Source organism: Phalacrocorax aristotelis, chromosome 1, assembly GCF_949628215.1.
Source record: "Phalacrocorax aristotelis chromosome 1, bGulAri2.1, whole genome shotgun sequence".
NCBI lineage: Eukaryota > Metazoa > Chordata > Aves > Suliformes > Phalacrocoracidae > Phalacrocorax > Phalacrocorax aristotelis.
The window spans coordinates 82,344,001-82,367,602 of NC_134276.1; the positions used below are offsets into that span (position 1 = coordinate 82,344,001).

The 23,602-nt window shown below is 42.5% G+C and overlaps 1 protein-coding gene across 3 annotated transcripts in view; it reads right to left on the minus strand.

Annotated features, from left to right (window-relative positions):
• Positions 1-23,602, minus strand: part of ARHGAP6 (Rho GTPase activating protein 6) — a 342,719-nt gene that overhangs the window by 288,066 nt on the left and 31,051 nt on the right. For 2 of the 3 annotated variants that reach the window (XM_075095462.1, XM_075095459.1), the window contains exon 2: positions 22,929-23,118. The exons of the other annotated variant lie outside the window; for it this stretch is intronic. The gene's annotated coding sequence lies outside the window, so the exon portion shown is untranslated. The remainder of the gene's footprint in view (positions 1-22,928; positions 23,119-23,602) is intronic. 3 annotated transcript variants of the gene reach the window in all.

Here is a 23,602-nt window from a genome sequence, read left to right on the forward strand (position 1 = left end):
TTGTGATGGACCTTGCATTTAGTATGAGGAAAACAATTCTCACAACAGCAACTCATTTAGAAAGAGAAAAACTTCTTAACCAAGGAGTGGTCTTGCCTCTGGAAAAATTACTATAAGGTGTTCAACATACTGTCTGTGTTTCCCCTAATTAGTCCAGACTGTTCTTGATAAATATGAGATTAGAACTGCTCAGTCAGAAAACAAACGGAAGTCCAAGTTTCAAAAATATGCAGAATTAAAGTAATGAAGATTTGACAGAAAAGTGGGAGGAGCAGGGAGGACCTGCCATAGGCATTTGCCCACCTTGCGTGCTCATTCAGGTCTGCAGGAGGCAAAACAGTTTCATCCACTTTTGCTATAAAGCAAATTGTTCCAGACTGATCTCTCATTTCAACAAAAGTCAGAGTGGGGCATAATGCTCTCTAACACACCACTATTAACGTGTTACTAAGTCCCCAAATGGCATGTTTTTAAGAATGTTTCAGGTAGGAATTAGCATTCACTGCAGCAACCTAAGATCATTACTAATGTTCAGTTCTCATTAGTCATCCTCCATACACTAACAGAGCTAAAAATAGCAACATGATTTTAGAGAAGGATATTCGCCAATGTAAACAGTCTATAAATTAAAGGGTTTTTTACGTTGGCTATGTACATTCAGCACAGCCAGTTAAGCACGGCACAAAGAAAATTGTCCATGAAAATGAGGGACAACCTTCAGTATTGTCTCAGCCTGCTGGAAAGAGAGAAAAAGGGCCAGAATTGTTATATTTCCTGCCTGTGTTTAAAGTGTCGCTGGACTGAACTCTGGGTAATGTCCAGGAATCTAAAGTCCCCTCTTTGACTCAATGTATATTTTCTAGGATGGAGTTGGAATTAGACCACAGCTACATGTTTCAGATACCTTGCCTTTAAGTTATGAGCAATGTATTATAAATTACTCAAAAATTACCCCTCCCTTGCTAATAAAAAAAAAAAAAAGCCTGTAGTTATGATAATTGAAATGCATAGAACAGATTTACAGATTTTTATTTGTGGTATGATCATTCCAAACTACAAATCCAAAGACTGTCTTCTAGTAAACACCCCACCTCGCCGTAACTTCACTAGGGGCATATGCATGTTACTTATAACACACAGTCAGAACAGCATGTGGTGAAACAGAAGGAACATATGGTTTGTGTTTCTTGCCTATACCCTATTCGACAGCTGTGGATTTAATAAAAGCTAGTTGGTTTAGGTTAAATTACCGGTGCAAAACCAATCAGACATACTCGGGCAGAGATCCCAATGCACATGTGTGTGTAGGATATGTCTGCACGTGGCATGCGTGTACGCTCTCTTCTCTTGCTGATGCCAAGAGAAAGATCCAAGGTAAAAGATGGCAGTCACTGAACCACAGGGAGAAACAAGGCTGGGAAAAGGCAAAGAAAATGAAGAAAAAAGATGGGAAACTGGAATACAGAATAAAGGGAGAAAATGAAAAACTGACAGTACACATAGCAGAAGGATAAATCTGTGGCTAATGTACAGGACAAAGAGTCCTTGCCAAGCACCATGTGTAACCACAGTCACATCTTCCCTTATTATTTCAGTTCACACATCTGCCAAGCAAGGGAAATACTGAGCTAGCGCAGGTAGGAAAGATCACATGAAGTCCTGGGAGTAATGCTGCTTACTTGCTGTTAGCGATAAATAAACTAATGGTGTCCCAACCTTTTTGGTTCAAAAGCCAAATAAAGCCTGTTATTTTGAAGAGGTCAGAGCTATCATGAACACCTGCTGACAAGATTTCTGCCCTGTTTCACTCTGCACCCCAAAAATCACCTGGGAGGTTCCAGCTTTCCCCTGCTTCTCCCAGCCCCCAGTAATGCCGCCATGGGGAGGCAGGGGGATCGCTGCTGCTTGGGGTGGACCTTGGGTGACACGGGCCAGCAGGGACAAGTGAAAGCAGTCCCCGGCCTGTCCATCCTCCATGGGAGCCAGGACCAGCAGCTGTCCCTAGCTGCTCATTCTCAGCTTCTCCTTTCCTTTTCCTGTCACAAACAACTCAGGGTAGCGAGGACTAAAAGCCATCACCTGCAAAAGGCTTTCCTGGGCAAGAATAGCTCTGCTTGGCTCTTTCGGCCACTTCCATAAACAAGCAAGAGTTTGAGGAGATCTAAACCCCTTCTCTCTCCGTTCCACCTGGTGCAGTAAGGGAGCAGCTGAGCCAGGAAGCGGTATGGGCGGCCAGGCCCCGGGTTCACACTGCTACCAGGGCTGCAAGCCCAGCAGCAGCCACAGCCCAAGTGCCAACACACTCCTTCGTGCTCCCCCATAAAGGACTCTCCTGATGCAGTTCGGGGCCTACATTTTCAGACACAAGGAAATACAGATTTTCTTCCTAAAGAAAGTTGTCCCAAGGGACCATAAGTGACAACCACCCAGCTCTAAGTAGAGGAAGCCCCAGCCAACCCAAAAACATTTGCTCACTTTCACTGCATCCCCGAGAGTGTCTGTTGCTCCAGAAACGACTTCAGGCTTCTTCAGAGCAGCTGGCAGATCTGAAAGCTGTCTTTTACATTTCCACAGTATCTCTGCTGACCTACCCAGCAAACCCATCTCCTAATTTGGTAGCAATCTTCTGGCTTCTCCTGCTGCAGGGTGCATGTTTGCTTGCAGCCTGAGGAAACTGCTGTCGGGCAAGGATCTGTCTCAGCACAGCAAGGGGCAGTGGAGGAGTATTTCTAGGACAAAGAAACCTGCGCCTCAGATGTCTCAGAACCCCACATGGTAAAAGAATAAACAAGCTTGAAAAGAGAATGAGCGGTTAGGTGCGGCCCGGACCACAAACAAGACCCTTTAAAAAATTGCAGCAGCGATACCTAGTTTTGCCCCACAGTGTGACAAAACACAGTTCTTTCTAACATTTTGGGGCAGAAAATTCCTCCTCCACCTCCCAAATCTACCCCTTGGTTCAGGGAAGCCCTGGATTCAGCTGTAGCTCTTTCTCTCTTGGGCACATGTGCTAGCCAGCGGGCTAAGGGGCTAACATCTCAGCTGGCCTAGTAAAAGGCTGTAGTGGGAAACACTCCAAATTTTCAGCCAGGTTGTTGCAGGACTAAATCAGGTAGAGCAGGAACCTGAACCTAGCTCCCTCATACCCCAGTGAAAGGGAGGGAGAGTTTCGTTAATAGCCATTCATGGATTTTTTTTCCTTTCATATTCATATTTGCTGGCAGGAATCCTACCTTAGACCCAAGAAAGATCCTTGCTAAATCTTCATTTTAAAAAACACACATTGCAAAAAGTTTCTGCTTGGATAAATTAGAATTTTCTGATACAAAATATATTTTAAAAAATTTGCAACCACCTCTACAAAAGCTTCTCCTTTTGTACTTACAGTCCCAGCATATGCTCTGCAAGTGTGCAACAGCTTCAGGGTGAGAATAAGTTTTAGTGTGCTTCTCCTACAAGAAGTGCATCGAAACGCAAAGGCAGAAATTCTACCTATATTTCAGCTGCAAGGATCCCCTACACAAGTACTGAGAAGTAACTGCAGAGCTTTGTTTCCCCCATGGGATGGAAACATAAATTCCAAAAAATTCAAGGTGAGCCAAAGAGAAAAGGCATCCAGGCAGGATAAAAAATTCCAGCTGTGTGCTGACCACAAGAGAAATCAAGACAACTGTTCAAAGAGCTGTGCCAAGCATCCAGATGCTGCTGCTGGCATCAGAAGATCTTCCACAGTCTGATAGCAGCTGGTTCCAGGGACTACAGCCAAAACCTGAACATAAAGAAGTGAAGCGAGAGAAGGAAGAGAGAGAGAAGCGACAGCTCACCACCTAACCAGCGTCCCTCCTTCTACACAGGCATGCCAGTTACTAATCATCGACGTTCATCTGGAAATTGAACACTTTCATATAGAAAAACCAAGTTTGATGCGCTAGTGTACCAAGGCCTATTACCTTGAGATAAATAGGACCAGCACCTGCACAAAACCTCACTGCTTGTGTAGGCAGGGCCATTGCAGGCAATTCATTAGGATACCTGGATGAGAAAGAAAGTCTGTCTGAGTAAGATGCATGGAGCCTAAGTCCTCTCTGCAGTCTTTATTTCTGCATAGTATCCTGTGTTAAAACATCCACTTCTTCTGTGATTACTAGAGCAATCAGGACTATCCAAGTATTCTGTGCGTCTGTACCCATCCCCCTTCATTTCAAACTGCTGCCAACCTGCTGCTGCTGCTGCTGACACCTTCCTTCAGCCTCATGGCATGTGGTTTGGGCACTGCACCAAAAAGGTGCCTCAAACTGAATGGCTGTTACGCATCAAGAAATTTAAATGCTCCCATTATTAACTGTCCTCAAGGATTGCTCTCCAGGAACTTCAGATGAGTTTGTGGCCCCCAAAACATAACATGTATATGCTACCTCCACTGGAGGCTAGGTGGGACTGATATAAGCAGGTCACCAAAAGGTAAGTGCATAAGTTTCCCTCTTTGCTCCACTCTTCCCCCTCTATTCTGCTTTTGTGAGACCTCAGCTGGAGTACTGCATCCAGCTCTGGCGTCCCCAGCACAACGACATGAACCTGCTGGAGCGGGTCCAGAGGAGGGCCACAAAAACAATCAGAGGGATGGAACACCTCTCCTATGAAGAAAGGCTGAGAGAGTTGGGGTTGTTCAGCCTGGAGAAGAAAAGGCTCCAGGGAGACCTTATTGTGCCCTTCCAGTACTTGAAGGGGACTTAATAAGAAAGATGGAGAGAAGGATTTTACCGGGGCCTGTAGTGACAGGACAAGGGGTGATGGTTTCAAACTGAAAGAGGGTAGATTTAAGTAGGATATAAGGAATAAATTTTTTCATGATGAGGGTGGTGACACACTGGAACAGGTTGCCCAAAGCAGTTGTGGATGCTCCATCATTAGAAGTGTTCAAGGTCAGGCAAGATGGAGCTTTGAGCAACCTGATCTAGTGATGTCCCTGCCCACAGCAGGGGGGTCGGACTAGATGATCTTTTAAGGTCCCTTTCAACCCACACCATTCTGTGATTCTGTGATTCTAAGTAGTACATGGAGTGAGTGGAGAGTAACTTGGAGGATCTGAGTTAGGGATCTGCTCCTGGACAGATTTCAAGTAGCCAGAGTTCAGTTGCTGTTGTGACATGCAGTAGAAAAAACTGTTGTGGTTCACAAGCAGATGGTGGCAATTAGCTATGACACTATATTCAAGTTATGCTGTACAGAGTGAATTAAGATTGAGCATCACCAGGAGGCAGAAAACATCCTCTGAGATTAAAAGATTATGGATGGAAAATTTCAAGGACGGATAGTGTTGGAGCACAGCTTGGCCAGGGGACCCCATTCCCAGGCCTTCACTAACAGCATCAGTAAAGCCAGTTCTTGTAAGAGAGGTAAGATTGTTCTTAATATAGGATATGGACTGTATTAGCAACAGGATGGATGTTCCCCCTTCTTACATTGAGAAAGGGATGCAACAAATGCACTGCTTCTGGTAAGGTCCTTACTGCTCAAATGACCAAAAAAGAAAAAAGAATACAGCCAATGTTATTTTTCAGTAACTCTGTCTCAGTAATATCTCTATTAATGTCTCCATTAAAATTAAGATCCTGATATCGTTCACACAGACATAACAGACCAAAGGTCTAGCCTGGCCCAGTATCAAGTCACCAGTACCTGGAGATACCTGGAGAGGAGCACAAGCACATAGCAAGCACAGCTCTATGGCAGGCTCACCATATGGCAGCATCACCAGCCCAGAGCAGGAGCTTCTCCAGCTACCTCCACATCAGCAAGTACTGCAGCACCAGAGGGGCAGGTGCGCAGAGCAGAGGACCTGACTCTATATACCTATGCTGGGGAAAAGGTATTTTGGAATAGATCAGACTAAATGCTCATTTGCATACTAGGTTTTTTCTGAATGCATCTTTTGGATGAGTTTCACCTAAAATGAATCCTGCTTGTGGCCCTGGGACTGCTCCCAGGCAAACCAAAGCAGAGGAGGCAAGGACGGATCAGGCAACAGCTTCAAAAGCTCTGTTTCTGTTTTGCTCTTTATTTCTTCTCTATAATTCCTAAAAGATATTTGCATTTTTGACGGCTACTGAACTGTGTTTGTACAAAATTATCTGCTATAAACCCAACATCTTATTCCTAAGGTGCAAACCTACCATCAGCTGTGAAAAAACTAGACATTAGAAATCAGAACTGTGCCCAGCTTTTTTCTCTTTTTTTTAAGGATCAGATCACAAATACAGTCAAATATGTCCCATCCCCGAAACCACAATTAATGTCTCCTTCAGATTTTCTCTCAATGTTCCAGATCACTCGTGAGCTTCAAATCAGCTGCTTATTTTAAATAAGTGTCTCAGAGGAAGATGTTATTTTCCTCCACTTCACAGAATAAAAATGTTATGGTTGGAGGCACTGGACAAACCAGACTCAGTGTGGTGAAAAGTGGGAAGAGTAACTTCCCTCCTACTAACTTTCATCACCAAATTAAGGCTGACTGGTGGCGTCTCTGCAAGACTGAAAGGTGGTCCTTTAGATCACCAGAGAAGTTTTCCAAGCTCAAATTGCATCAAGCTAAATAATTCAGTCTTGGAAAGAGTGGGCCTTCAAGCAGATGCAATAGGTATGGTTGTTCACAGCTCCCAGGGGACCCTGGAGCAAAGGGACAAGGCATGCCAGTGATCCAGGCTAAATGATATGAAAGAGGCTGCATTAGAGTCAACAAAAATCACGTGTGCTGGCTCACCAGCCCTTTGTGGGTCTTGCCTGCGTGCTTCAGGCGCATTTATTTTTTTTCTTGACGAAACTGGACCCTCATAAAAGACATTATAAATCAACCCTGACCTTGATATGTTGTTCTGCCAAAAATACACAAGCTCTTTGATTCGTCTTGTGTCTGCTCAGCAAAATAAACATTGCCACTATAGATGCAATGACAGTATGCCTAATTGGGTTGCACTAAGGGTGCTAGGACAAAAGTGGGGAATGAGAAGACAGGTGAGAAAGGGGACAGAAAGCCCTGACTTCAGGGTAGTCCTAGTTAGGGCATCTCCTGCCTCAGGCCCAAGGACTCTGGAGTTGATGGCTTCACAACAGACAAACTGGAGATGGAGATGTAGTCTTCAAAGGAGCTAGCCAGCAATCCTATCTAGTCAAGCACCTCCCAGAGACTTTCTTGCTTTGGTAAGACTTCGTCACACCCAAACTGCTCTAAAAAATGTCAACTTGTTTAATCAATTTGATTGTTCTAATAAACTAACATCTATATTTTGAATTCACTCTAGTCACAACAAGAATTTAGATTTCTTTAAAGTATTCCTCTGCCCATATACAGTGATTTATGTGGGTTATGCATGATAGAGAAGTTTCTTACAATAGTGTCGCCTTCGTTTATCATGTCTTGAATAACTCATTTGTGGTCTTTGCCCAGAAATAACAGAGCTATCCACATGCTAATGCTGATAAAGCTTTTCTTTATATCATCCTGGATTTTATTCTCTATTTGACATTATATACACAGGAAAGAAACATGGACAGAGACATTAAAACATACTAAATTAAGGAATTACAAGGAAACAGGCAATAGGTTTTCTGCAACTTTAAATAATGGAAACAAAATGTGGTCACATCAAAGCAAAGCCCAGAGCAGGAAGACAGTCAATTCGGCATGAAATTAAACAAATATGCAAGGAATGAGGTCTACAAGAAGATCCAGATTTCAACCAAGGATTCAAGTTCGAAGGGGAGGCAAGGTGACAGGGCAGGGCCCATAAACCTCCTCGCACCCATGGAGGGTAGGAACTGGTTGGAAATGGATGGAATAAAAAGCATCTAGCAATATCCTACAGGATGAATTGACTATTGGTAGCAGCCTGCTGAAGCAGGGCAAAAGGATTTAGAGACTGCAACCGATATTAATATAATACCTCTACCTGTGATCCGCAGGCTGCAGCATTTCCTGAGGACCATGTTTATCCTGATGTGTATTTTAACTGATGTGTATTTTGTTTTTGCTCTCTCACCTTCGAGTTGGGTTCCAAAAGGACATAAAGACTAAAAATGGGAAAACATCAGTCTGCTCAACTTCCCTTTTCAGTTAAGTCCACCCTGGAAAGTCAGCTGCAGCCCAGTTTCAATATAGATTACAAAGGATTGTGCAGAAAGGACTGTGAGGAATAATCGGGAAAGAAGTGATCCAGTAACTGGAGTCGAACATTGGACCTAGCTCACAGACCTGATGCCCAACACACATGAAAAAAAGGAGCAAACATGGGCAATAAGGAAAACCAATATCACGTATTGCTTGAATACTCCAGGCACAGGCCTAGTTATTTGTGAGCACACATTGTTTTGACTAAGTGCCCAACTACTATGTAAAAACCATGATGATAACTTTAATGAGAACTTAGTGCATCGTACCATAAATGCCAAAGGTACAATATTCTACATATATTTTCCTATTATTTTCTTAGGAATATTTATTTTAAATTTGAATCAGCCAAAACAAACAGCTGCCCTGAATCTCTTCCAGTACATGAGCAATCTTCTTCTAATATTTACCAGATTGTGTGTTCGCCTTTAGAGAAGAGGGGAAAAAAAAACCAGTCCTATGTTCTGACACAAGAAGTCACATGCAAAACACTAAGTGTCACCTCTTGCTGCATCATCCCCTATGCTATAAAGGTAAATCCCTCTCCCATTGGAAACATCTGCATCCCATTCAGAGTCTGGGAGACCAGCCTGATGTTTCCATCAGACAGCAATGGCACTCATCCCAGGACAAGCAGGTGATTTTTTTCAGTCTGCAGCATTTCACAATGGCACTGTTCCCTACCAGGGTTTATTTGCCAGCTGCAAGCGACTTTTGTTCAAAGTTTGAACAAAAGAAATCAGAATTAAGATATTACCTGATCCTGTATATTTTTAGAAGTAGGTCAATAGTTATTTTATTTTAGGAGCCAAGGAAGTTTGAGCAAGAATGAACTTGGCCAATCAGTAGAAAACGTATTCATTATTTTTTCATGTCTATTGGCTTAGATGCCTAGCCCTGCTTTACCATTTTAGTACTGAAATGGAATACATTATGCTGAAGCAGATAACCTTATTAGATTTTGACCTTCACTACTAACTCCATCTGGTTAACTTGCTGTAACAGAGAAGTAAATTACATGCATGCCTACAGGTGTGCATATAGTGCATATAAGCATTTATGCATTTCTGTCCCATAAATATTTTATATAAATACATAATTTATTAATGTAATATTCTAGTAATCATATATTATATAACTTACTGTATAAATATATAATTTATATAAAGTACATATTTATTAACGTCTTATAAAATATAATTTAATATATTTATGAATTAATTTATATAAATGTAATTATATTGATTTCTATAAATAAATAAAATATAAATGCACAATTATATATAACATAAATATATATATAGATATAATAAATAAAGACAAACTTCTGCTTTTGCAGGTTACTTGTGTCAGCAAAAGAAATCACAATGGAGTTGAGCGTTTGTCTGACAAAGCCCAACTCTTTTACAAAAAGTATGCACTGTCCTTTTCCCTTCTACACAATACAAAGAAAAGATAGTCTCTTTGGTAACAGTTCCCAGCCCTATCCTGCCAACATCCTAGCCTGAACATCCCCTTGGCTGCAATTTTCTCTCCACCGATCCTGTTCCTAGTACTTGTTCTGATTTCGTGCTTGGTTTCCTAATGCTTTTCCCCTGACTACTCGTGTTTTCAACATACGGTCTTCCCATCTCGGGAATGGTTGTCAGATGACACGGGATACCTCTTCTGCCTCAAACTTAAACCTCTGTGCCAGCCAAAGGACAGGATTTTGGGGAGCAGAGGCTCTCAGGTTTTCAACTGTTTTTATTATGCCCTTACTTTTACTATGAACAAGCCAGACATTTAGTAAGGTTTCATCCAGGACCACAATAACACATTTTCTATTCAGTATGAAAAATAGGAAACTAAGGGAAAAAAGGGAATCCAATTTTCAAACAGGCTATGTATCTGACATCTGGAGCCAAAGCATTTAACAAAAATTAGTGTAAGTGTTCATTTGCTTTTAATGCATTTAAATTTGTATTTAAACAAAAATCACAAGTTGTTTTATTTCAGCCACAGGATGCTGGGGTAGATACAGGAACACTTGGTCTCACCACATGTCAGCCTGGATCATCATATTCTGTTCTTGCCTTAAAGTCTAATACGTTATTCTGGAATAGAGCAGATATAAATCTGAAGAACATGGAGGGAAGGTCTCTTTCTGTATCTGCATTTCAAAAAAAGAAAAATGCAAAAGCAGAAATATATACGGTTGACCATTGTCGGTCTATTGTGAAACACACGTTTTAGCTTCTAAATTCTCACTGCAGAAAGGTCCCAGATAGGATGCAAACTGGCGTAACTCTTCTAATTTGTAAAGCAGATTATTTAACATTTAAGGATTTGATGTCTCCTCTGTGATTTTTCTATGCTATGTTCACACGCGTTATTGCCCTTTTGTAAAAATAACTTTATTTATTTTTAAAATATAAACTCTGTATGGTGAACAAAAATAACAGTGCCTCAGCTGGATTTCCTGCCACCCCAATTCCAAGGCTGAAAGATGTGGAGGAACAAAACCTTAACAACTGGATATGTGCTCAGATTTAACAAGCATGGTGAGAGAAGGGTGGCAATGGAGATTGCATTTCATCAAATTGCCTGCTCTCATCGAACATAAATATAAAAATTTTTCCCTGGCATCCATCATGCAATAATCGCTACAGGTTTTCTCCACCATGCATTCAATTAACCGAAGAAATCTCAAGTTCAGTTAAACCCATCCTGAATTTTAGAAAGTCAAAAGTACTTTCTAGGTGATGCAGTTACAGAGTTTGTAGTCCAGTGAGGACACCTCTGGCACTTGGATAACCCTGCATATGCAACCTTCCTCGTCAAGATTTGCGAACAATACGCCGGGACGCAGTGGAGCAGGAAAATGGACCTCTTCTACTTCATTATATGTGTACCATGAAATGGCAGTAAAGAATAGCTATTCAAGAATTTTTAGAAAATGAGAACAGAGACTGAACACTGTGAAAATTAAGGCAAACTACAAAAACTTCAGTTCACCATTGCGTTAGCCATAAAATAAATAAAATTCCCTGGTTTGTATCAGCTGATTCTGCAACACTGGCACAAAAAACCCAAGGGCAACACAAGCTTCCTTTGATAGGAAAAGTCAGCAGATACTGCTGGGAATAGATGCACCAGGAATAAGGTAAGGAGATGCTGCTGTCATTTTTGGAACTACTTTACACAAATCCAGCATCACAAGCATATAAGATGCACAGTTAAGGAGGAAAATTAATGTGCATGCATCACATTTATAGAGTTTTTTTATTATTATTTACTATAAACTGCTGGAACTTGGACTGCTCAATTATTTGCCCGAAGCACTATGAAAGAGCCTTAGACATCTTCTACTCCAAATGAAGCTACTGCACCTCAGCAGGGAAAAGAATGAAAAAAAGGAAAAAGAGAGAGGTACTTCTGGCATAATATTCTGTTGGGAAGCTGGCAGAATTCAAAGCCTTGTCAGACTGTGGTGAGCATCCTGTAACAGCTTGGTGTATTTGGGGCTCCTTTAGAAGACTCCTTAAGTAAGAAGTTAAGACAGTGAATTTCACAAAATGCCTTCTGTAGACATTCAACTTCAGGGAGCAGGGTGGGAGTTGTATTTTAAAGCTGGTAACATGCTCCGTAGCTTATTGATTTTCACAATTATTCTGGACTCTGCATGTGTCAGTAACAGACAGGAAGCTCCTTCCAACTTCCAACTTCCTTACCAAGAGCAACATGATTAAACAGAAAGTCAGCAGAGATCCAGGAACCATTTTCTTGATTCCATTATTGGCTACTTGGTAGGACAGTCACAAAAAAAAAAATTACTGCTGGGTCATAAAACAAGTGGTTTCTTAATATCAGCTATAAATGTCTGGGTTTATTTAATACTCAGAAATGTGATGAAACCACAGTAGATAAATTAATTACTGCAGGAAGTTAGATCAACTACTGCACGAGTGTCCTGCAGCACTGTCACATTCTGTCCTTTCTTTGCAGCCCGTTGAGGTTGTAAGTGCTTGGGGCAGGCAGAGCAAAATACATCCTGGCGCCTTCTGATCTGGAAGGCTGTGAAGCAGAGCACTGAACAGGCTCAGAGAGCTGCCAGCTCCTCTGACTCACACTTACAAACTCTCAGTAAACATTAGCCTATAGCACCTGACAGCACATTCAGAAATATATATAGAGAGAGATGTTTTTGTGTATGTATATTAGATAGCAGGAGCAACATGCTTTTGAGATTAAAAATATTTACATTACAGTTTTCATATTTCCTCTTCTGAAGTCTCAACATTATTTAGAAACTAAGACCACTTACACACAAAAAACCCCAGCTGTTGTATTTGGAAAACCATCTCTAAAACATCATAATGTTAGCTTGAACACAATTATACAGGGAACATTTTACACCTCTCCTAGTGTTAAGCTTTAAAAGTTTTCATAGGAAAAGTTTTTTCTTTTTTGTAAAGTAAAAACCACTGTACTCTTTAAAACTGCTTATTTAGTTATAAAACGTAATTGTGTACATGAAGTGGTGATATTTGTTAGCTGTCTTGGTAATGCTTTGTTTTGATACTATTCCTTGCACACTATGAGATGCTTACTGTCCATGCTAGCGCTACTGATGCTGAGAGATGGAGTAGGACTTCATGTGCAGTTACCTTCTGCAGAGCCCTTAAAATTGGACATTTTAATATTAGATTAGGTTTCACAGAAAGAGTCAACCAAGTGCTTCACTCCAACTGCAAAAAAGGAGAAGGTATAGCAAGAGAGACAGGTCACATAAGGACTATTTTCCAGGCTATGCTGAGTATTCAAGGCACTACTTTTACAGACACCCACGAGATGAACGTTTACTTCACCTCCACTATTTATCGCACACTACAATACAGTACTGCCTTTAATACACCTGTTAGAGTTTTGACAAACTCACACAAAAAAAACATTACTTGCACAACACATACACTGCCATTATGGTCTAAAAGCTTAAAACAGAATAGTCCAACACCAAGTCATTGCTCATGAGTTCCAAAACCACAAAGGAATGATGTTGTTTATCTTAAGTGACTGTCAGTAAAAGCCTTCCACAAAACCAGGCTGTCAACTGTTTTCTGTAAGTCATACTGTTCAGGGAAGGTTTGTTTCTATCTCTGTAGTCAGATGTCCAGCGAAGAGAACATCCAACCTGCAGTGGGCACTGGCAAGACTAGGTCCACACATAATCTCTGCAGCCCCAAGGGTTGGTCCAAGTTCTTGGCACGGTGCTCATATGGCTAAGAATGCTGCAGAGCATGCACGAGGGACAGTCAGGTTGTCTTTTAAGAGCCACCTCAGGTTGAGACACAACAGCATCAGCCATCTTGTCTAGGAATTGGCAATACCCTGGCCCCTCATTTCTGTAATGAAGGCAAGACAATTCATTGGGCTGCATTTTCTGTCCATTTGCCTGTAAAGCTATGCTTCTTCATTCATGAATTTTAGCTTTAATGTAGAGAGTAGACAGCTGTAAATATAAGTTACAACTCTGTAATATTTACCCTTCTTTTTATCTCCAGTATCTACTTCTTGCAGTTGGTGATGGCACAGTTGAGAGCCTCTGGGTAAAGATTAAGGGACAGAAAAATAAATTGTCTACTATAGGCCACCCAGCCAGGAGGATGACACTGATGAGTTATTCTTTAAGGAACTAAGGTGTGCCTCTAAGTCATCCACCCTTGTTCTTATGGAGGACTTCAACTTGCCAGATGACAACTGGGAATACCACACAGCTGGGACAAACAGGTCTAGAAGGTTCCTACACCATCTGAACAACAACTTCTTGGTACAGGTACTAAGGGAACCGACCAGGAAAGGTGCCTTCCTTGACTTGTTGCTTAGTAACAGAGAGGGCCTCATGGGTGGAGATCGGGGCTGCCTTGGCCACAGTGACCATGAAGCAGTCATGTTTAAAATCTATGGTGGCAGGAGGAAAACTGCCAGCAAGACCTCAGCTCTGGACATGAGGAGAGCAGACTTCAGGCTGCTCAGGGAACTACTTAGCAAGGTCCTCTGGGAAACAGCTTTTGAAGGTGCTGAGGTCCACCAGTGCTGGTTGCTTTTTAAGTACCACCTCCTAAAAGCACAGGAGCAGGCAATCCCAAAGTGTAGGAAGTCAAGGAGGCAAGGCAAAAGGATGGCTTGGCTGACCAGGGATATTCTTCTACAAATAGGAGAAAAAAGAAAGTATATGGCCAGTGGAAGCAAGGTCAGGTGACATGGGAGGACTATGGGGGATGCTGTTTGCCACTGCAGGGAGGAAATAAGTGCGGCCAAAGCTCAGTTAGGGTTGAAGCTGGCCAGTACGGTGAGGCACAATAAGAAAGGCTTTTTAAAATACATTAACGGCAAAAGGCAGGCCAGAAACGACACTGGCCCCTTGCTTGATGAGCATGGTCACCTCACAAGCAGGGACGTAGACAAAGCAGAGACAATTCATGCTTGCTTTGCCTCAGTCTTCAACAGTGATGGTGGGCTCAGGGACCCCCAGAGCCCTGGGCTAGAGAACCATGACTGTGGGAATGATAAACTCCCAATCAACCCTGAGCTTGTGCAGGCCTTGCTGCTCCGGCTGGATCCCTGTAAGTCGATGGGGCCCAATGGGATTCATCCAAGGGTACTTAAAGAGCTGGCTGATGTCATAGTGGGACCTCTCTCAATGATTTTCCAATGCTCCTGGGAATCTGGGGAGGTCCCAGTTGACTGGAAGCTGGCAAATGTTGTCCCAACCTTCAAGAAGGGCAACAGAGATGACCCTGGTAACTACAGACCCGTCAGTCCCACTTCTGTGCCTGGCAAAATTATGGAAAAAATTATTCTGGGAGTTACTGAAAAACACCTGAAAGACAATGCAGTCATTCGTCCCAGCCAGCACGGGTTCACGAGGGGAAAGTCCTGCCTAACAAATTTTATTTCCTTCTATGACAAGGTCGCCCACCTAGTTGACCGAGGGAAGCCAGTTAATGCGTTCTCTTTGGGTTTCAGTCAACCTTTCAATACCGTCTCTCACAGTGTCCTCCTGGACAAAATGCCCAGCACACAGCTGGGTAAACACGTAAAGCAGTGGGTGAGCAATTGGCTGATGGATCAGGCTCAGAGGGTCACAGTAAATGGGGTTACACTGGGCTGGCGGCCAGTGACTAGTGGGGTTCCACAGGGATCCATCTTGGGGCTGGTACTCTTTAATCTCTTTGTAAATGACCTGGATGCAGGACTGGAAGGAATACTAATTAAGTTTACTGACAGCACAAAACTGGGAGGAGCTGTTGACACTCTCAAGGGCAGAGAGGCCCTGCAGAGGGTCTGGCCAGGCTGGAGAGCTCAGCAATCACCAACTGTATGAAGTTTAACGAGGCCAAGTGCCAGATTTTACACCTGGGGCACCGCAACCCTGGATGTACATACAGAATGGGGAATGAGAGGCTGGAGAACCGCTCTGCGGAGAGGGACCTGGGGGTTCTGGTCAACAGCAAGTGGAACACGAGCCAACAGCGCGCCCTGGAAGCCAAGAGGGCCAACGATGTCCTGGGGTGCATCAAGCACTGCATTGCAGCTGGTCGAGGGAGACCATTGTCCAACTCTCCTCTGCGCTGATGCGGCCTCACCTTGAGTACTGTGCGTAGCTTTGGGCACCACAGTACATTAAGGATATAAAGCTACTAGAGAGTCTCCAGAAGAGGGCCACAAAGTTGGTGAAGGGTTTAGAGGGGGAGCTGTGTAAGGAGCAGCTAAAGTCACTTGGTTTGTTCAGCCTGGAGGAGAGGAGACCAACAGGAGACCTCATCGCGGTATGCAGCTTCCTCAAAAGGGGAGGAGGAGGGGCAGGCGCTGATCTCTTCTCTCTGGTGGCCAATGACAGGACCCGAGGGAATGGCAGGAAGATGTGCCAGGGGAGGTTTAGGTTGGCCATTAGGAAAAGGTTCTTCACCCAGAGGGTGGTGGAGCACTGGAACAGGCTCCCCAGGGAGGCAGTCACGGTGCCAAGCCTGACGCTCTTCAAGAAGCACTTGGACAACGCCCTCAGAGATATGGTGTGAATTTGGGGTTGTCCTGTGCAGGGACAGGGGTTGGACTTGATGGTCCTTGTGGGTCCCTTCCAACTCAGGACATTTTACGATTCTTCAATATTTCTTCTGCTCTGCATAATGCAATAATGGTGTGAAATGCCTTCTCTCAGGACACATCAGGTCTATAAACATATTGTACAGCTCCTTCGGGAATGGGGGAGTGTTTGTTTTCTAGTATTATGAGGCTTTCTTTCACAGTCCTATTAATTCACAAGTTACCAGGCTTTAAATCTGCCATTACTCCAATACTGTATATTAGCTATTCTGCCCCTCAAACTATTGCATCTTTTTCAACATTGTTAGACAATAAAGCTCCACGTTTGGAAGAAAACATTTTTATGCACAAAGGGTAAAGAGGACATTTCAGCCAGCAAATAGAAGATTAAAAAAAAAACAGTCATTTGACAAAGATGTGTTTTACCTTTAACTGCAAACCCTACAGTATTCTCGCTAAACACTTCTGCATACTTGGCCAAAGAACTCAGAAACAAGGGAAATAATGATTTAACAAAATCTGTAAGATTGTCTTCATGAACTGACGATGTCTCCGGTTTGAAAGAAATTTTTTTCTTAGTGTATGAAGAATAATATTCCCCTTCCCTTATACTTGACTTTCCAATGAATAGATCTGGTTTATATCTGACTGTAACAAAAGTAAATTAAACTTAAACAGATACAATATACAGGAGGCTCTCAAGCTCTTGATAGATTAAAAAAATTTTATTCAATTAAATAGTCATGAAAACTTCAAATTGTTCCTCCACAATTATAGTGACTTTTACTTAACATAGTTACTCCAAAATTCAGCAGCTTCTGTCCTGATTGTGTGAAAAGCCAAGACTGGAAAAGATGTTACAAAAAGGCAGTTAACGTACTGCAGCTTCATGAAACTTGGAAGAACATTGTTTCCTGCAATGCTTTACAGTTCCAAACATATGTTTTTGTTGATATTATGCTTCCTCAAGCCTCTTTTAACCCCAAATTACTACAGTTATTTAGCAGTATAAATAGAAGGATGGGAAAAAAACATCAAAAAATGCAGAAGCAAGTTCTGTGTACCTCTCCCACAAAGCCCGGGGCCATCTAGCTGGAATGGCCTTAGAGGACCTTATGCCAGCATAAAAAGTCAAAGCTGTTTAATCCAGTTTTATGTAAGGATAAGGTGGCTGGAAATCATGTAGTCATGACCAGCTCTAAGCAAAGCCTCCTGTCCCTCTTCCCATGAGGGTGATAACACTGAATCAGCCCCTAAAAAGCTGGTATCACAAAAACCACTCCTCTTTCGGAGAGACAGGCGGCCTCAAGAGCAGACATTGAAGACACCAGGTTGAGAAAGAACAGAGCTGAGCCATGAGCTGGGAGTTTTTCAGTAGCACTATGCCAAATATGACATCATGCTTGAACTACAAACAAAAGCTAATAATAGTTTCTGACCTTAATTTACTAAATAGAGTTTTTACACATTATTTTGAGTCTTACCAGATTTGAAAGATTGGTGGAGCATAATCATTGCCCAGGAGAACACATATTCCTCTCCAGCCACCGCCAGAACCACTCTTAGAAACAACTGCTCTGTATCTGTTGAATCATCCCACAAGCATTCAAAAGGTTGTAACTATTGATTACCAACTGCCCAAGCCCATTTATCAATAGGAAAAAAAAATATTTGGCCTTTAAAAAGGCCAAGTTCCTGCTTCTTCATTTCAATCCTTAAGGATTTTCAAAAAACGTTATCAACACAGAAGTCACTGGCAAAACCTCCTTGCATTTTAAAAGAAAAAACTGAACGGCCTGACAGTCCCACCAATGACATCAGAACTTTTGGCTCAACCTCAGCTCAGGTTCACATAAGATAGTCTCAAAGATAAAGAAATAAATTGTTGAGAAAAAGTCAACCAAGCAAGGACTGAAGCCATGACACCAATTCTCCTTTCTCTAACAGAAGATCTTCTGGCATGAATACATTGCTTTCAGCCAACACCTATAGCAAGAGCCAACAGGTGGAACAAACAAAATATTTTACTTCAGCGGAGCAAGCCCATACACACCAGCAACTACACACCTCAACCTTCAGTATTTATAATCATGGGGTTATACACTTCAGCTGCAGAAAGTATTTAGGTAGGTCAAATCCGAGGACTTCAGCTGATGTTGGTGCAACAGATGGTTGGTATTTCAAATACCTGCAAGCACTCCCATCGTTATGTAATAAAAACTGTTCTAATTTCAAGACTGGCTCACTGTTTCAGGTTAAATGTTGATATTTGAAATACAGTTTAATGGTTCGCAACTCAGGACAATCTTACTAAGCATGAACCAATATACCTTTCTGGTGATGTTATCCTCACGATTCTGGCTGCTTCATACTACAGGATAACTAACAGTGCCATGAACTGAAAGGGTCACCTTGAATCAACTAATTTCACTCCATTTTGGGCAAAAGGCCTTTCTAATTTCCTCCTAAATACAAAAGAATCATTAATTTTAATATCTGAAGGTCAGTCTACCTTTCATCCTTTCCTTCAGTTTTTGTCACAGATTCAGCCTAGGGGCTTGTGCTTTAATTTGAACCAAGTGTTGAATACTTCAAGTTCTAAAAACAGATCCTACACTCAGAATTTCTAATAAGCTTACTTCCTTTGCTTTGAGCTTTCCCTCGACAATATTTTCATTCCATAAGAGACCACTTCCAGTTCAGTGAAATGAAACAAACTCAGTAAGAAACCAGACTCTGGCCAGGTCCTAGGAGCTGTTACCTTTAATTGATTAGACAGTAAAAGATCACAGTGCCCAGGCACCCTGTTCCTCTTTCCTTGTGTTTATAGACCTGGTAGCTTCTCTGGAAAGCATATAGCAAGTACAATCAATATGGGGAAAAAAAACCCTCCATTATTCTCTTTTCTCATGAAATAAAACTTTTAAGTCACTGTTAAGAGTACCAAAACCTGAGGGGAGCAGCTTAATGCCTGCTTAACACACTGGTATGTAGAAATGCTTATCAAGCCATGGTGGTGAGACGGTGGGTGTGAGTGACTTAGGCCCAGCACCACCACGTGCTGCCCCATGGCCCACCACAGGGAACAGGGCCAGGGACACGGGAGGAGAGAGGCAGGATCTTGTTCCCTCCTGAGCCAGCGATGGAGGGGATTACCCAAAGCAGCTCTTTCTGGGAACCACCCAGAAGCCAGACTACTATAATTCATCACTTAATTCTAACTGCTTCACAGAGCAGGCTGCAAAAGAGCTAATTAGCCTCACAGGCTACCTAAAATGCTGAAGCAGGAAAGAAGAATTTGCTTTGAGTGCACCCTTAGTAATATGTTTTTGTGATTTTAACTTTTTTAGTGACTTCATTCCATTCCTGTAAATCTGTTTTGAGTAAACATGCTTTTATCATTAGATCTTCTCAGAGATAAAGCTGACTCAGAGTAATATGACACAGACCAAGACCTCCTTCTTTCCAGGGTACCGAGTCATCTTTCCAGGGTGAACCAGTCACTCTCTTTGTTTCCCACTGAATCGCTCAAAGCCTTCATGAAAGCCTCCCAGCAATCTGCCACAGGGGCACAAGGTTTTGGCTATAGCTTTTCAGAGAGGCAGCCCAGCGTCTCTGAGCAGTGTGAAGACAGTGGGGAGAAAATCCCAGAACTCGAGCACCAAAAGAAATCATCTTTACACTCAGCTTTCCAGCAAAAAAAGAAAAACAATGTCATAACAAATATTCAGCAGGGTCCTTACTGAAACAAGTATGCTGTACACCTGAACTCCAGGTACCACCTCACCCACATAGAAGTGGTTTGGTGAGAAATAGAAGGGGAATATCTCGGTAGAGACACACAGCCTGAGCACAGAGCCTCCTCACTAGGGTGGCTGATTAAGGGCTGATTACCATAGACACAAGACCCATCCAGGACCAAATGAACAAGCACAGGGACCCCAGTAACATTGCTGGTGCTAGGGGAGCCCCATTCACTGCTCCCCAGGCCATCACAGGAGGGGGGGTCAGCCCAGTGGGGGTGGCATCCCTGGGAGGGCTGGCCCAGACCCCCCATCAGCTGGGGTTACAGCCTACAGGGCATGAGGAAAAGCACCTTGGGACTGTGCAAGTCTCACCAGGGGGTGTTTTTAAGGGGACTGTGGGAATATCTGAGACTTATTATGGGGTGTTTTGGGGGAGCGGGTGGAAGGTGGGGAAAGAGAGGGGTCAGGGTGGACTGGGCAAGAACAAGCCTGGGAAAATCAGGGGGAAAGGGGATAACAGGGGCCAGTCACACATAAATACATTTCTGATCAATGTCTTGCCATGCCCTGCACCAGACCAGCGCAATGCCTTCTTGTTAAGCTCTATTTTCCTGGGTAAGGGGCAGCCAGTTCTGCTTGTACGTATGTGTACAGGGCTCTGAGTGTAGCAACTGGAGCCAAACCATGGGCAGAAGGGCCCAAGTGGCTGAGGTACCAGCAACTGCAGTGGGGCTGTGCCTCAGGGGCCTGCATGCCCAAGTGCCATCAACTGGGGAGACTGGAATCCCAGGGCAGCTACAGACTAGACTGAGTATATGTGTGGGCATATGTATGCTACATATATATGTTTATATAGATGTCTATAGTTGACTTTCACCTTAAACAGCAGGAGAGGAGAAACAGGATCAGGCCATCGATGCCACTCATGTTTATGTGACTGCTGTGTGTCCTCTGTCTGTGTTGATCCATGTGTATACATACACACACACACATATACACATATATGGGGGTTGGACTCTTCCCCCTAGTAACAAGCGATAGGACGAGAGGAAACGGCCTCAAGCTGCACCAGGGGAAGTTTAGGTTGGACATCAGAAAAAAGTTCTTCACCGAAAGGGTTGTCAAACATTGGAACAGGCTGCCCAGGGAGATGGTTGAGTCTCCATCCCTGGAGGTATTTAAAAGAAGGGTAGACGTGGTGCTTGAGGATATGGTTTAGTGGTGGGCTTGGCAGTGACAGGTTAGTGGTTGGACTCGATGATCTTAAGGGTCTTTTCCAACCTTAACAATTCTATGATTCTATGATACATATATAGTGTGCGTGCATGTGTGCCTATCAGGGATAGATGGTGGACAAAGGGACACAGAGCCACAGCAGCCTCACCTCTGTTTGGCTGTTAGATTCTGCATGTCCTCACCCTGTGCACTCTCTTGAAATGCTACCAGACCTTCAGAACGTATTTTAAAAATCACTGGTATAGCTTAAAATGTAAAGTGTGGTTGGAAAGCATCAAACAATTATTCTGAAGACTGCATCACCAGACAGCAGCCTTAATTTTAAAATGGTTTTTACAGCTCTGCATGATATTGCTGGATCCAGCTGAGGAATCCTAATGACTACAGGAGGCTATAAATGTCTTTACACAGCAATTTGCAGCATGAAAAGGCACTGGCTTCCTTTATACTGCTAAAATACTTACAGTCCCCTCTTTTAGCATCTCAGAAAGTGATCAAGGAATCACCCTTCTTTCAATGATGGATTCTTGTAAAAACCAGTTTCACCACCTTCATAGTGTATATCTGAATGTTGTTAAAGAGTAACATAGATAAAACAAGAAATTGGACTAATTCCAGTTTTAAATAAAAAAATCTATGTATATGTAACTAGGAAAAGTTTAGTAGTCCATCCTTATCAAGAAAATACTACAAATAGACATTTGGGAAAACTGTTTCCTGCTCTCTGAGAAACCATTTCAGCTGTGGAGTACAATGAAGACATATTACAGGCAAGAAAACACAGGGACAATTTATTCACGGGACAATTTATTCACTGGCCCAAAGGGGATGGAAAAGTCTAGGAAACATCAAAACAAGGAACCAGTCTCCAGTCCCTTGGCCCTGAGAGTTAACTGCATTTAGAAATCAGAGTTCACTTTTAAGTCCTAGGTACTGCTTTTCATTGCAATATAAAAATAGAAAGCCTCAAAATAGAAAAAAAAGAACAAATTCTCCTCTGTTAGGTCTAGCTTGAAAAAGTAGTAAGCTTCGGTTCTCAGTGTTTACCATGGATGAGATAAGCTATACGATGGGAGCTGGAGTCAGCTGTGAACATGGAGAGTTTTGAGATCATGCTAATTTGTTGTGGGAATGGGGGTTCTTTGGTGTACGTCCAGCTCCTGAGAAAGAGTTTGACACAAAGTTCATGAAGTCTCTTCTCTCTGACTAGATAGCTTTACGTCAGGTCCAGCAGACCATGCAACGTGACTCTCATCTATAAAGCAGGAACTACAGGATCCTGATGGGATACAGCTGATGAGAGCAGTCTCCATCACAAGCAAGATCCTGAAGGTAGCTAGGGATATTCTGCTACTGGCAGAAAGGCCAGAGCGCAAAGAAGAGACACCAGACAAGAGCCTTCACGTTCCTGCTGCTGACTTCTGCACTGGCCATTCTATTCAATACCAGCCACAAGTTTCTTCAGGGTCCATGAATTAAAACTCTTGGGTGAGAGATATAGACTGAATTGGGACATCAAAAATATCACAGATTATTAGAGGTAGCCATTTTACTAATGCACAGCATAAAGCGCTGTAAACAGGAACAGATATTTCCCATTTAAGGGTGTAGTTACTTGGGTATTATGAAATGAAGTCTAAGCCCTACCTTAAAAATATAAGTTAAGGAAACAGAGACAGCAAAAGAACTGAGATTACCTGAGTTCACGTGACTGATGTGCACCTGCAATCTAGGCTTACAACCTGCCATCTTGTATCTGTGGTTGCTGCTTAATATTCAAGAAACAGAAGTGGCAACAAGACCTCCTATTCTTCCTAGGGTCCTCCTTAGTGAAGGGATGGTCTCAGATGGGCACAAGTCTCCCTTGGTGAGGTGGAACAGTGCTTCCTGGGGGGTGAATGAGCAAGGAAGAGATTGGTATTGAGGTTAGTTTAGTTTGCATCCTATTTTTTAACTCTGTCCATTTGAATATAAACAGTTTCTTATTTTACTTCAATTTGAGTCAAGGAACAATTTAATTTGTGCTAAGAAACAAATACATAGCATAAAGCTGTTACACTGCGTTTCAACAATAACTACAGAGAATAGAAAAACTTATATTTCCTATGAAAATAATGGTGTACATTCACGCTGAGGTTGGTTCCCAGTATGAATTTTCAGTAGTCTAGCTCAGGAGGTTAAAATTCAAAAGTAAGCTTTTCACCATTTATGGTTTGTGTTTTCTTGTTTACATTGCACTCTGCCTTCAGAGAGACAAGGCTAGTCAACTAGAGTTTCAGTCCTTCACAATCAGAGCTATGTTATTGTGCACGGGTTTCCAACACTAACAAAAGTATTTGTGTCCAAAATAAAACTGTTAAATGAAATTAGG